This window comes from Triticum aestivum, chromosome 5A (genome assembly GCF_018294505.1).
Source record: "Triticum aestivum cultivar Chinese Spring chromosome 5A, IWGSC CS RefSeq v2.1, whole genome shotgun sequence".
In the NCBI taxonomy this organism is placed as follows: Eukaryota; Viridiplantae; Streptophyta; class Magnoliopsida; order Poales; family Poaceae; genus Triticum; species Triticum aestivum.
In genome coordinates this window covers 452,051,695-452,066,782 of record NC_057806.1, presented here as the reverse complement: position 1 = coordinate 452,066,782, position 15,088 = coordinate 452,051,695, and the positions used below count along the sequence as shown (strand labels likewise).

At 44.0% G+C, this 15,088-nt stretch overlaps 1 long non-coding RNA gene across 5 annotated transcripts; it reads right to left on the bottom strand.

The window, feature by feature from the left end:
- Nucleotides 1-9,149: 9,149 nt before the first annotated feature.
- LOC123103951 (uncharacterized) lies at nucleotides 9,150-12,772 on the bottom strand. 5 transcript variants are annotated; one of them, XR_006450041.1, is made up of 4 exons: nucleotides 11,986-12,772; nucleotides 11,829-11,871; nucleotides 10,215-10,375; nucleotides 9,150-9,520 (listed from the first exon to the last, which is right to left on the bottom strand). It is a non-coding gene; the product is annotated as an uncharacterized lncRNA (long non-coding RNA). The 5 variants fall into 5 exon arrangements; XR_006450040.1 differs by having other exon boundaries at nucleotides 9,150-10,410; nucleotides 11,986-12,131; nucleotides 12,342-12,772; XR_006450038.1 differs by having other exon boundaries at nucleotides 9,150-10,375; nucleotides 11,986-12,131; nucleotides 12,342-12,772.
- Nucleotides 12,773-15,088: the final 2,316 nt, after the last annotated feature.

The window sequence follows — 15,088 nt, the reverse complement described above, 5'->3', positions numbered from 1 at the left end:
GGGTGGTGGGTGGGTTTTGAATTTCTTCATCGTCCGTATCCCAACCTTGCTGACCGTAGTCCGGCCAGGGCTCTCTTGATAAAGAGAGAGACTTCAGAGAATTCAGGATGTCGCCGAAGGGCGAGTGCTGAAAGATGTCCGTGGCGGTGAAATCCATTATCGGCACCCAATCAGATTCGATCGGCGGGGGCGCGGGGGGCATGGAGTTCGGAGAGGAATCCGGCTCCTCGGAGTCACGGGCCATGCGGAGTGCGGGGCTGGAGTTCAGCTCGATCGCCTCTGAGATTGCAGCCCCTGAGGCAGTGTCCAACCGCTGATCCTCGATTGGCGCAGTGGGCTCCGAATCAATGGTCGGAACCGATGCATGTGCGGCCTCCAAGGTGCTATTCGGTGGCAGAGCTATATCATGCCCATTGAGACAGTGCGGCACGCTTGGCTATGGCTCGAATCCGTCGAAGATCAAGTCCCCACGGATGTCAGCCGTGTAGTTTAGGCTTCCAAACCTGACCTGATGGCCAGGGGCGTAACTTTCGATCTGCTCAAGGTGACCAAGCGAGTTGGCCCGCAGTGCGAAGCCGCCGAAGACGAAGATCTGTCCGGGGAGAAAAGTCTCATCCTGGACTGCATCGTGGTTGATGATCGAAGAAGCCATCGGGCCTGAAAGTGACGACACAGAGGAACTCTCAATGAAAGCACCAATGTCAGTGTCAAAACCGGCGGATCTCGGGTAGGGGGTCCCGAACTGTGCGTCTAGGCCGGATGGTAACAGGAGACAAGGGACACAATGTTTTACCCAGGTTCGGGCCCTCTTGATGGAGGTAAAACCCTACGTCCTGCTTGATTAATATTGATGATATGGGTAGTACAAGAGTAGATCTACCACGAGATCAAGGAGGCTAAACCCTAAAAGCTAACCTATGGTATGATTGTTGTATATTGAAGTTGGCCTACGGACTAAAACCCTCCGGTTTATATAGACACCGGAGAGGGTTAGGGTTACGCAAAGTCGGTTACAATGGTAGGAGATCTTGAATATCCGCATCGCCAAGCTTGCCTTCCACGCCAAGGAAAGTCCCATCTGGACACGAGACGGAGTCTTCAATCTTGTATCTTCATAGTCCTGGAGTTCGGCTGGAGGTATAGTGCGGCTACCCTAACACCCCCTAATCCAGGACTCCCTCAACAAGCTTCACCGCAAGTCTGTATAAAACTATATGCTTTGATCAACTTATCAAAGCGTGTATTCCAACTCTGAGATGCTTGCACCAGTCCATAGTGGATTGCTGGAGCTTGCACATTTTGTTAGCACCTTTAGGATTGACAAAACCTTCTGGTTGTATCATATACAACTCTTCTTTAAGAAATCCATTAAGGAATGTAGTTTTGATATCCATTTGCCAGATTTCATAAAATGTGGCAATTTGCTAACATGATTCGGATAGACTTAAGCATCGCTACGAATGAGAAAATCTCATCGTAGTCAATACCTTGAACTTGTCAAAAATTGTTTTTCGACAATTCGAGCTTTGTAGATAAACACTACTATCAGCGTTCGTCTTCCTCTTGAAGATCCATTTATTCTGAATGGTTCACCGATCATCGGGCAAGTCAATCAATGTCCATACTTTGTTCTCATACATGGATCCCATCTCAGATTTCATGGCCTTAAGCCATTTCGCGGAATCTAGGCTCATCATCGCTTCCTCATAGTTCGTAGGTTCATCATGGTCTAGTAACATGACTTCCGGGATAGGATTACCGTACCACTCTAGTGCGGAACTTACTCTGGTGGACCTACGAGGTTCGGTAGTAACTTGATCTGAAGTTTCATGATCATCATCATTAACTTTCTCACTAATTGGTGTAGGCATCACTGGAACTAATTTCTGTGATGAACTACTTTCAAATTCGGGAGAAGGTACAGTTACCTCATCAAGTTCTACTTTCCTCCCACTCACTTCTTTCGAGAGAAACTCCTTCTCTAGAAAGGATCAGCTCTTAGCAACGAAGATCTTGCCTTCGGATTTGTGATAGAAGGTGTACCCTATAGTTTCTTTTGGGTATCCTATGAAGACGCACTTCTCCGATTTGGGTTTGAGCTTATCAGGCTGAAACTTTTTCATATAAGCATCGCAACCCCAAACTTTAAGAAACGACAACTTAGGTTTCTTGCTAAACCACAGTTCATACGGTGTCCTCTCAATGGATTTTTAGACAGTGCCCTATTTAACGTGAATGCAGCTGTCTCTAATGCATAACCCCAAAACTATAGTGGTAAATCGGTAAGAGACATCATAGATCGCACCATATCTAATAAAGTACAGTTATGACGTTCGGACACACCATTACGCTGTGGTGTTCCAGGTGGCGTGAGTTGCGAAACTATTCGACATTGTTTCAACTGAAGGCCAAACTCGTAACTCAAATATTTCGTCTCTGCGATCAGATCGTAGAAACTTTATTTTCTTGTTACGATAATTCTCCACTTCACTTTGAAATTCTTTGAACTTTTCAAATGTTTCAGACTTGTGTTTCATTAAGTAGATATACTCATATCTGCTCAAATCATCTGTGAAGGTTAGAAAATAATGATACCCGTCGCGAGCCTCAACACTCATCGGACTGCATACATTGGTATGTATTATTTCCAATAAGCCAGTGGCTTGCTCCATTGTTCCGGAGAACGGAGTCTTAGTCATCTTGCCCATGAGGCATGGTTCACAAGCATCAAATGATTCATAATCAAGTGATTCCAAAAGTCCATCCGCATGGAGTTTCTTCATGTGCCTTACACCAATATGACCTAAACGGCAGTGCCACAAGTATGTTGCACTATCATTATCGACTTTGCATCTTTTGGCATCAATATTATGAATATGTGTGTCACTACGATCGAGATTCAATAAACCATTTATATTAAGTGTATGACCACACAAGGTTTTATTCATGTAAACAGAACAACAATTATTCTTTGACTTAAATGAATAACCGTATTGCAATAAACATAATCCAATCATATTCATCCTCAACGCAAACACCAAATAACCTTTATTTTAGGTTCAACAGTAATCCCAAAGGTAAAAGGAGTATGCGATGGTGATCTTATCAACCTTGGAATCATTTCCAACACACACCGTCACCTTGCCCTTAACTAGTCTCTGTTCATTTTGCAACTCGTGTTTCGAGTTACTAATCTTAGCAACTGAACCGGTATCAAATACCCTGGGTTAATATGAACACTGGTAAACTACACATCAATAACATGTATATCAAATATACTTTTGTTCACTTTGCCATCCTTCTTATCTACCAAGTATTTGGGGTAGTTCCGCTTCCAGTGACCATTCCCTTTGCAGTAGAAGCACTCAGTTTCAGGCTTAGGTCTAGCTTTGGGCTTCTTCACAGGAGTGGAAACTTGCTTGCCATTCTTCTTGAAGTTCCCTTTCTTTCCCTTGCCCTTTTACTTGAAACTAGTGGTCTTGTCAACCATCAACACTTGATTCTTTTTCTTGATTTCTACCTTCGCCAATTTCAGCATCGCGAAGAGCTTGGGAATCATTTCCGTTATCCCTTGCATATTATAGTTCATCACGAAGTTCTAGTAACTTGGTGACAACGACTAGAGAACTCTGTCAATCACTATCTTATCTGGGAGATTAACTCCCACTTGATTCAAGTGATTGTAGTACTCAGACATTCTGAGCACATGCTCACTAGTTGAGCTATTCTCCTCCATCTTGTAGCCAAAGTACTTGTCAGAGGTCTCATACCTCTTAACACGAACATGAGTCTGAAATACCAATTTCAGCTCTTGGAACATCTCATATGCTCCGTGGCATTCAAAACGTTTTTGAAGTCCCGGTTCTAAGCCGTAAAGTATGGCGCACTAAACTATCAAGTAGTCATCATAACGAGCTTGTCAAACGTTCATAACGTGTGCATCTGCTCCTGCAAAAGGTCCGTCACCTAGCGGTGCATCAAGGACATAATTCTTCTGTGCAACAATGAGGATAATCCTCAGATCATGGAGCTAGTCCGCATCATTACTACTAACATCTTTCAACATAGTTTTCTCTAGGAACATATCATAAATAAAATGGGGAAGCTATACGCGAGCAGTTGATCTCAACATAGATATGCAGATACTATCAGGACTAAATTCATGATAAATTTAAGTTCAATTAATCATATTACTTAAGAACTCGCACTTAGATAGACATCCCTCTAGTCATCTAAATGATCAAGTGGTCCATATCAACTAAACCATGCCCGATCATCACGTGAGATGGAGAAGTTTTCAATGGCGAACATCACTATGTTGATCATATCTACTATATGATTCACGCTCGACCTTTCGGTCTCAGTGTTCCGAGGCCATATCTGCATATGCTAGGCTCGTCAAGTTTAACCTGAGTATTCTGCTTGTGCAAAACTGGCTTGCACCCGTTGTATGTGAATGTAGAGCTTATCACACCCGATCATCACATGGTGTCTCAGCATGAAGAACTGTTGCAACAATGCATACTCAGGGAGAACACTTGCACCTTGAAATTTAGTGAGAGATCATCTTATAATGCTACTGCCGTACTAAGCAAAATAAGATGCATAAAGGATAAACATCACATGCAATCAATATAAGTGATATGATATGGCCATCATCATCTTGTGCCATTGATCTCCATCTCCAAAGCACTGTCATGATCACCATTGTCACCGGCTTGACACCTTGATCTCCATCATAGCATCGTTATCGTCTTTCCAACTATTGCTTCCACGACTATCGCTACCGCTTAGTGATAAAGTAAAGCAATTACATGGCGATTGCATTTCATACAATAAAGCGACAACCATATGGCTCCTACCAGTTGCTGATAACTACGTTACAAAACATGATCATCTCATATAACAATTTATATAATCATGTCTTGACCATATCACATCACAACATTCCCTGCAAAAACAAGTTAGACGTCCTCTACTTTGTTGTTGCAAGTTTTACGTGGCTGCTACAGGCTTAGCAAGAACCTTCTTACCTACGCATCAACAAACCACAACGTGGTATAATGATTGCTTTTTTATATTTAGAAAGAACCCTGTTCATTGAATCTGATTCAACTAAAGTTGGAGAAACTGACACCCGCCAGCCACCTGTGTGCAAAGCACGTTGGTCGAACCAGTCTCATGAACGCGGTCATGTAAGGTCGGTCCAGGCCGCTTCATCCAAAAATACCGCCGAATCAAGAAACAACTAGTGACGGCAAGAAATATATATATACCCATGCCACAACTCCTTTGTGTTCTACTCGTGCATATAACATCTACGCATAGACCTGACTCTGATACCACTGTTGGGGAACGCAGTATTTCAAAAAAATTCCTACAATCACGCAAGATCTATCTAGGAGATGCATAGCAACGAGAGGGGAGAGTGTGTCTACGTACCCTTGTCACCAAAAGCGGAAGCATTGAGTAATGCAGTTGATGTAGTCAAACGTCTTCGCGATCCAACCGATCAAGTACCGAACGCACGACACCTCCGCAATCTGCACATGTTCAGCTCGGTGACGTCCCTTGAACTCTAAATCCAGCTGAGGCCGAGGGAGAGTTTCGTCAGCACCGGCGTGTTAACGGTGATGATGAAGTTATCGACGCAGGGCTTCGCCTAAGCACTACGACAATATGACCGAGGTGGAAATTTGTGGAGGGGGGCACCGCACACGGCTAAGAGAACAACTTGTGTTTCTGTGGGGTGCCCCCCTCCCCCGTATATAAAGGAGGGGAGGAGGAGGAGGGCCGGCCACAAGGGGCATCCCCAGAGGGGGGATTCCTACTCCTAGTAGGAGTAGGTTTCCTCCTTTCCTAGTCCAAGTAGGAGAAGAAGGAAGGAGAGGAGAGGAGAGGGAGAAGGAAAGAGGGGGGCGCCGCCCCCTCCCTAGTCCAATTCGGACCAGCCCATGGGGGGGCAGCCTTCCCTTGTGGCCCTTCTCTCCTTTCCACTAAGGCCCGTGAAGGCCCAATACTTCCCCCGATGAATTCCCGTAACTCTCTAGTACTCCGAAAAATACTCGAACCATTCAGAACCTTTCCGATGTCTAAATATAGCCTTCCAATGTATCGATCTTTACGTCTTGACCATTTCGAGACTCCTCGTCATGTCCGTGATGACATCCGGGACTCCGAACAACCTTCAGTACATCAAATCACATAACTCACAATACATATCATCATTGAACGTTAAGCGTGCGGACCCTACGGGTTCGAGAACTATGTAGACATGACCGAGACTCTTGTTCGGTCAATAACCAAAAGCGGAACCTGGATGCTCATATTGGTTCCTACATATTCTATGAAGATCTTTATCGGTCAAACCGCATAACAACGTACGTTGTTCCCTTTGTCATCGGTATGTTACTTGCCCGAGATTCGATCATCGGTACCATCATACCTAGTTCAATCTCGTTACCGGCAAGTCTCTTTACTCGTTCCGTAGTGCATCATTCCGCAACTAACTCATAAGTCACATTGCTTGCAAGGCTTATAGTGATGTGCATTACCGAGAGGGCCCAGAGATACCTCTCCGACAATCGGAGTGATAAATCATAATCTCGATCTATGCCACCTCAACAAACACCATCGGAGACACCTGTAGAGCATCTTTATAATCGCCCAGTTACGTTGTGACGATTGCTAGTGTTGGGGAATGCAATAATTTCAAAAAAATTCCTAAGCACACGCAAGATCATGGTGATGCATATCAACGAGAGGGGAGAGTATCGTCTACGTACCCTCATAGACCGTAAGCGGAAGCGTTATGACAACGCGGTTGATGTAGTCGTACGTCTTCACGATCGACCGATCTAGCACCGAATGTATGGCACCTCCGCGATCTGCACACGTAGAGCTTCGAGGGAGAGTTTCGTCAGCACAACGGCGTGGTGACGGTGATGATGATGCTACCAGAATAGGGCTTCGCCTAAGCACAGCTACGATATAATCGAGGTGGATTATGGTGGAGGGGGGCACCGCACACGGCTAAAAGATCAATGATCAACTTGTGTGTCCATGAGGTGCCCCCTCCCCCATATATAAAGGAGTGGGGGAGGGGGAGAGGCCAGCCCTCCTAGGCGCGCCCCAAGGGGAGTCCTACTCCCACCGGGAGTAGGACTCCAACCCTTCCAAGAGTAGGAGTAGGAGAGAGGGAAGGAGGAGAGAGGGGGAAGGATAGGGGGCGCCCCCCTCCTTGTCCAATTCGGACTAGAGGGGGAGGGGGCGCGCCGCCTGCCTTGGCCGCCCCTCCTCTTCTCTACTAAGGCCCAATAGGCCCATTACACTCCCCGGGGGCTTCTGGTAACCCCCCGGTACTCCGGTATCTGTCTGAACTTGCCCGGAACCCTTGCGAAGTCCAAACATAGTCATCCAATATATCGATATTTATCTCTCGACCATTTAGAGACTCCTTGTCATGTCCGTGATCATATCCGGGACTCCGAACTAACTTCGGTACATCAAAACACATAAACTCATATTGCCGGTCCTCACTGAACGTTAAGCGTGCGGACCCTACGGGTTCGAGAACTATGTAGACATGACTGAGACATGTCTTCGGTCAATAACCAATAGCGGAACCTGGATGCTCATATTGGCTCCTACATATTCTACGAAGATCTTTGTCGGTCAAACCACATAACGGTATGCGTTGTTCCCTTTGTCATCATTCTCTAATGATGTGATCCCGTTAATCAAATGACAACTCATGTCTACGGTTAGGAAACATAACCATGATTGATTCAACGAGCTAGTCAAGTAGAGGCAAACTAGTGACACTCTGTTTGTCTATGTATTCACACATGTACTAAGTTTCCTATTAACACAATTCTAGCATGAATAATAAACATTTATCATGATATAAGGAAATATAAATAACAACTTTATTATTGCCTCTAGGGCATATTTCCTTCAGTCTCCCACTTGCACTAGAGTCAATAATCTAGATTACATAGTAAAGATTCTAACACCCATGGAGTCTTGGTGTTGATCATGTTTTGCTCGTGAGAGAGGCTTAGTTAACGGGTCTGCAACATTCAGATCCCTATGTATCTTGCAAATCTCTATGTCTCCCTCCTTGACTTGATCGCTGATGGAATTGAAGCGTCTCTTGATGTGCTTGGTTCTTTTATGAAATCAGGATTCCTTTGCCAAGGCAATTGCACTAGTATTGTCACAAAAGATTTTCATTGGACCCGATGCACTAGGTATTGTTGGGGAATGTAGTAATTTCAAAAAAAAATCCTACGCACACTATAAGTGCATCTAGTGCCACCCCTAGTTGATTTTGAAGTATTGACGACAAACCTAGTTGAGGGACTAATATGTTTGTGAGAATTGCAGGATAACACAGGTAGAAGTCCCTCATTGATTCGGTTTTCCTACCAGAGATGACCCCTAAAAATGTATGAAGACATTGAAGTCAAAGGTGGTATGTGAAGATATTCACATTGAAGACTATGACAAGAGAAGACATCGCATGAAGACTATGGAGCTCGAAGACTTAGATCTTTCATAGTTCTTTTTCCTTCTTTGTTAAGTCATAGGAACCACCGTACTGTTAAGTGGGGTCCAAAAGAACCAGTCAGAATGACTGAAGTGATGCTTAACCAAAATCCTATGTCTTCGAATGAAAACCATGAGAGCGAATCTTGTCCAGAGTTGGACAACACTACACCACAACACCGATGTAATGGCATGTAATATGCCAGGAGAAAGCCATTAAGAGGGCAGATAAACTGCCGGGAGAATGTTTCTCCCGGCAGATAGAACTGCCACAAGAATGGTTGCCGGGGATTAGTTCTCCCGGCATATAAAATTTTCCCGGCAGTTTATCTGCCAGGACACATGCATTTGCCGGCAGTTAATTTTCTCCCGGCAGACTGGCAGTAGCACATGAACTACTATTACAGGCAGTGGAACTGCTAGCACAAACATGTCTACCCGGCAGTTTGTTTGCCATCACTTTGATTTCACTAGCATTCAATATCCATTCACTATGTCAGGAAACCAAGACAGAACACTCAAATTATACACTTCAATCAAAGTTCCATATATACCTCACCCAAAACCTTAAACTTTCAGAAACATTCACAAACTAAAAGTTCAGTACGAATAAGCTTATTTCCATACACGTGTTTAGTAGCATCTAGCTACAACGGTTAACAAAATTTACATAAGACGATAAGATTTTGTGTCCTTAGACTGAGCTACACAAATGGTTTAACTTTAGTGCATAGCTGTAGCCATGTCCACGAATACAAGTTGCGTGATTACTCTTTTGTACAGTTCTGCTCAAGCTGTTTCTTTGATGGAATTAACATATTCATCTGAATACCAAACTCACACGAAACTGCATTATTCGAAGATGGCCACATGTCTCCAGCAGAAGAGTTACGAATTTGTAATGCTTTTAAGATGTTAATACGAAGAGAAGAAACATCATGTAGAAACATCTTCCAGTGATGATGCCAACCTAAATAGATAAGATGGTTCAAATGCCATGAGCTAATAACTTTGGTAAATGATATGTACTGTAGCACACAAACAAAGGATATAGGCTCAGACAGCAAATACATGCTTGCATAATAATCATTTTGCAAGCAAAAAAGCAAACCATGAAGCAAGTAGCTTACAACTACATATGGCAGCTGACATGTATTCCTACTGGCGTATTTTCAAGCTTCACATATATATCTATACCAATATTATTGTGGCTTGAGTATTAATTCACAAACATTGATACCTTCCAATATAGTTCAAGCTATGTATAAACATTTGAAAATACTAGAGATGTTTCCTTTCACACAAACAACACAGGTTCAGGCATAATGTGTATATAATTATGAGAGATAGATTATACAGGACCATGAAGAAATTCTGGAAGCAAGATGCAGTTGTTGTACGAATCAAATGAAAAGCAAGGTTATACATTTATTTGAATGAAAGATAGCACAATGTGTGGTGAATTAGGAACGGTAGCTGACAGCACAGGCAAGCATTGTTTCATGTTCATACTCAATAGGATCAAGCAAAAGTAGTTTGATTTTCACATCTGAGTTCTGCTATATAATAATCCTGGAACATTTAGTCGTGAGCCATGACACTAAGAAGTCGAACTTCACAAATTTGCGCAAAATGCTAGAATGTTGAGATTCTGGAATGATTACCCCATGACCAAATTTGTGCAAAAAGCAATGACTCATAACTAAATTTGTGCAAAAGTTACTGCCTGTTCGGAAGCTCTCCAGATTCTCAACTCCGCTCCGCGCGAGGAGCCGGGTTCGAACTGCTCCGCGCGATTGTGCTGGCACTCCCTCCGCTCCGGGAGCTGCAGTAGGGGAGCGGAGGGGATCCGAACAGGGCCTTAGTTAATGAACAGCCCATATAAATATACAATTGAAAAACTGATGTATTATATAAATGATATAAGCTACAAATCTATATCAAACACAACACATGTATTAATCATGTTTGGCTATAGAATATTTTTTATCTAGGAGATACTTCTAATAGTGCAAACTGCAAACAACGCTACATTGACAAAGTTACTGTAATAACTGAGACAAGTGTTACCACCTGAAGAAAATGCTATCAGGATCAAATTAGGTACAGGTTTTTGGAGTTATCCATTGAACTGAAGCACATTCACAAGCACAGTGTTCGATGAGAATTATACTAGAAATAGTACGAAAATATTTTGTCCCAATATTCTCTTTTCCTAACAAGCTTGGGAGAAGCTTGAGAACATATCTATGGAGCAAGGAGTGCCCATACAGATTTAAATATTATGCCATGCACAACTAAAAAAAATGCCATGCAGATGTACGTAGAGGCAAGACGTGCGTGTATAAGTTAGTGGATTGATTAAAGCGATGCATTAGTGGGGATGTGACGGTCAGATGATTCGCCAGCCTAGTCTTACAAGGACCAAAATGCACGGATCAATACGGTTTTTTTGTAAAGCAGCGACGCATGCATCAGCCTGTATATATATATGGCTGAATACCTGCTTATGTACACATACGTATTCGGGTATTTGTGCCACCGGCCGGCATGCATCTTTTGATGCTGGCGTGGACACTGGCACACCCGTGTTTTATATTTTTGTTAGTGTCAAACACAAAGGCTCGAGCGATAGAGAACAAATGATATCTAGATCTTGCAAAAGCTTCTCAGAGTATCTAATTTCCTGTAACAATGTAGCTGCTGAATTGCTTATAAAGTTGAAAATTATACAGAAACTATTATGTATCCGATGGTATGAAAGTTGAAGCATAATTTATGGCACCGATGTAAACTTACATAGCTCCAAGCAAATATTTGAACAAACTAAATGGCGTAAATGCAGTAACAAACTCTGTCTCACCCTTTCACTCATAATTTAAATACAAAAACTAAATATTTGCACTCAACCAATGGCATTGACATCCCACTCCATTGTCTCAATAATAGCATGGTTCATATAGCAATCAAAGGTGCGGCAATGGCAGTACCACTCAATATAAAATGTAGTGTTGCTTTCAAAGCAAGTAGTTTTACTAGCTTGTTTTCAGACTTCAGTGTGTGTATATCTATATCAAGATTACTACGACTGATTATAAATTCACACATGGTGACACTTTACATTCAGGGTTGTATAAATAATAATGAATAGTAAAATGCAGGGTCAACCAATTCTTACACACGAGATCCTCCCTTTTTGAAATAGCCCCCAGTTAAGAGGAGAAAGTATATATATTTGGAATAAAATTATGCAAAGGATGGCTTCCACACATGTATACCTTTGCTCCCAAGTCCCACCATCAGTCCATTAAAAAGGATTTCCTGAAAGAAATTGAACTGATATAAGTACAGTAAAGTTCACTTGTGTTCCTCAACCATGTAGTTCCTAATTAATAGTGTTGAAAATCAGATTATATGTTTGTAGAGAAGTGTTACCACTCATGAATTTTTTTGTCATGAAGCTGTTGTTTCTTTATTCGTTTGCAAGATTGTTGTTTCCTTCTTCTTTCTCCCTGGAGCGCTCTTCACATGTGCTTTGTTGGGACATCAGATTCCTTCTTCTTTTGTAGTTATTCTACTGCCTTCTTGTTTTACAGTCGCAAAATAGAAAATCAGTTATAAAAATGTAAGATGGTGAATATTTGCTAAGAAGCAATGTAGCTAAGGTAGGCACAAAAAGCAAATCCTCAGCTCCGCGAGCTCATGGACAGAAAAAAGTCCAGAGGACATGGTCGCTGGCAGTCTGCAGTAGCAGGAAAAGAAAATCGAACAAAGAAGCTGGGCAACCTCACCTCCTCTGAGCAGCAAAGGAGTACTGTACATGGGAAAGAGGAGGAGACTCCAGCATGACGGATCTGAGCAGCGTGTTGTCCAGCGTGATGGATCTGAGCACCTCTCGTGCCGTTGGGATGGAGGGAGCTGTGGTGGGGAGCTCACCCGTGCTCGTTACCTTGGAGGGCCATGGAGAAGAGCGCGCCGGTATGGTGGTGGCAATTTTCGCCACGGGATCTGGGGCTGGAGAGGGAGGCGACGTTGACTTCGACCTCGACGCACCGCCACAGTTGACCCGCCCCGGTGGCGGTGCCGAAGGAAGGCGATGACGAGTCGGCGTCGTGAGGCGCGTACGCCGATGGGGGGCGCACTGGTTGGTGGAGGAGGTCGAGGGCGGAGGGCGGCGGCGGCGGCGCTGGTCTGGGAGGAGGACTTGTGGAATAGGGTTCAATTTGGGGCAGATCTGGTTGGGCCGGCGGCTATAATTCATTTGGTGCAAAATTTCCGGCCTTTCACGCGCTCCCCCTCGTCTGCGCACATTTGGGCCCAATAATTTCAGTCTCGCGCCACACCGACTGTCGCGGCAGATAGTGAGCCATGATTTAGTTGTGCCGGCGGATAAAATGGCCCAAAAGTTGAAAATAATTGCTGGCAGTGCGTGTGCCCTCCTTGCTCAACTTCTGCCGGCAGTTTCTCTGCCCTTACGTTCTACTACCGGCAGTAACAAGATTCCCGGCAGATAATTTGCCCCTATGCTCCTATTTCTCCCCGCAGTTAATTGCCCCCAATTAAGTGTTGTGGTGTAGTGCAAGTCAGCTTTGCTTGTAGCCCAAGTAAAGTTGTCGTGTGTGTTTGAAATCTGACCGTTGGAACACGTGTCAGTTCCTTAGTGACCCAGGATTATTTCGGACAAATCAGGTCGGGTTGCCTAGTGGGTATAAATAGCCCACCCCCTACAACCATAAATGGTTGGCTGCTCAGAATTAAAGTACGGCTGTTGTCGTTCGAGAGCAACCCACCTCGAAGCCTTTGAGAGAGAATTCCTTGCGAGGATAAAGTCCTAACCACCCAGAGCCAGGTGTTAGGCATCACTTAAGTCGTCCTGTCTGTGTGATCTGAAGACTTATTACACTTGAGGACTGTGAATCCTCTAGCCGGTTAGGCGTCGCGTTTTGAGCATCCAAGAGTCATTGTGGATCGCCGGTGAACGAAGTCTGTGAAGGTTTGGGAGTCTACCTTGAAGACTTACCAGAGTGATTGGGCGAGGTCTGCGTGACCTTAGCTCAAGGGGAATACGGTGAGGACTAAGGGTTCTGAGCTGCGTGTTCAGGACTGGGTGTCCTCAGGTTTAAATACCTAGCCGCCCTAACCAGATGTACAGTTGTCACAGCAACTGGAACTGGTCCAACAAATCATCGTCTTCAACGAGTCACTGGTTTCATCCTTCCCTTCCTTTACTTACTGTTGGTCTTGTGAAGTCATCGCATGATTGCATTATCTTTTGTCTTTACTGAATGACTGCTTGTTCTGATTGGCTTCACAATATCTTCCTACATGATCCTTACTGCCTAGCTACTATAAGTCATTGTGCTTTCACTTCGTTGATTACCTGACTAAGGTTTTCCTAGTGTAGTCTACCTTCCGCTGCGTGGTAATAGGTTTACTTCTATAGTTTGTCTTCAAAACTTTCCTGTTTAGAAGACTTTCATAAAAATCGCCTATTCACCCCCCCCCCTCTAGTCGATCACTAGCACTTTCAATTGGTATCAGAGCAAGGTACTCCCTTGTTCTGTGTGATTCGGTTTAACCACCTGGAGTTTTAGCTATGTCGACTGCATGGATAATTAAAGTCTCCGTTGTGTTCCCCGTCTTCGATGGAACTGAATATCCCTACTGGAAAAATAAGATGCGCATGCATCTTGAAGCAATTGATGTCAACCTATGGTATGTCGTCAAGAACGGCGTTCCCAAGGCTGGAGAAGGTGTCACTGCTGCTGATGTCAAGAAGTTCGTTCAACTGGACTCTACTGCCAAGAATATCATCTGTGGTCATCTGACCAAAGGACAGTATGGTCGTGTGAGTGTGTTGGAGACTTCCAAGCTAGTCTGGGACTGACTCTCCAAGGTCAACGAAGGCGTCTCCACCCAGAGAGATCAGAGAATCAGTGTCCTTCTCAACCTCTTCAACCGCTTCAAGAGAAATGACAATGAGAATGTCCAGCTCACGTTTGATTGACTCACTGACATCACAAATGAGCTTCAAGCCCTCGGCGCCACTGAGATCACCAAGCATGAAGTCGTCAAGACACTCCTGAGATCACTTGACAGTTCGTTTGACACCCTAGCCCTGATGATTCAAGAACGCCCTGATTTCAAGACACTCGATCCGTCTGACATACTTGAGAGACTCAACACACACGAGTTTCAGCTTTCTGAGAAAAGAGACATCTACGGTCCCAGCTATGGGCGAACTCGTGCCTTGAAGGCAAAAGCTGTCTCCTCATCCGAAGAAGAATCTGACAGCAGTTCTGATGATCCTGAAGACATTGGAAAGGAGCTTGCTATGCTTGTGAAGAAGTTCCAAAAATTCACCAAGAAGAAAGGGTTCAGAAAGTCTTCACGATCAAGCTCAAGGAATGGTGAAGTTTCTGCTCATGACTACAAGAAGAGAACATGTCACAAGTGCAAGAAGGCTGGCCACTACATCTCTGAGTGTCCACAGTGGGACAATGAGAACAACAAGAAGAAGAAGAGCAAGGAGTATGAC